The following is a 776-nucleotide window of genomic DNA, read 5'->3' on the forward strand; positions in this document are numbered from 1 at the left end:
TTTGTTATAAAATAATATATTGTGGATGTCCATTACACCAAAAAGTTACTTCATTACTTTCCTCCATTATGAAGATAATCATAACCTCCATAACCACCACCTTTATAACCATTATTCTTGTAACCTTTCACTTCCATAACCTCCCCCATTATATTCATGTTTATGACCAACCTTTTGTATGCCTCTATGTTACACTATAAATAGAGGCATAAGGGTTCATATTGTAGGGACTTGAAGATTTGCTGAACACTTAAAGAGTTGGAATAATAAGAAAAGCTCTCATCTGTTGTCTCCCTATTTCTATTGCTTTCTTCTTCTATATTTCTTGTCTTGTTTTTCTTTAGTTTTACAACACGTTATCAACGCGAATGTTCTACCATTACAGCAAAGTAAACAAAAGAAGGTAAAATAATTGTGTTTATTTTTCTCTCAGGAACAAGGTAAATTATTGTGGAATCTATTTTATATTTTACTTGTGAACAAGGTAAATGATTAATATTATTGTTATTGTGCATTTTTTTTCATCTATGACTATATATACTTTCTTTTGTATCTGAAACTTATTTTATATTTTATTTATGATTATGCTCAGTTTTATTTTTAGTGTAAATGGAATTATTATTTTCTTAGTGTGCAATTGATTCTATGATTTATATATAACGGCAATTCACTACTTTAATAATTATGCACCAAACATAATATAATATAAATGTTATATGTAACTCTCCGTTTTGACAAGTTTAAGATATTAGTACATACTTTGTTGAGAATATTTT

The sequence above is a fragment of the Solanum tuberosum genome, unplaced genomic scaffold (assembly GCF_000226075.1).
Source record: "Solanum tuberosum cultivar DM 1-3 516 R44 unplaced genomic scaffold, SolTub_3.0 scf00773, whole genome shotgun sequence".
Lineage (NCBI taxonomy): Eukaryota > Viridiplantae > Streptophyta > Magnoliopsida > Solanales > Solanaceae > Solanum > Solanum tuberosum.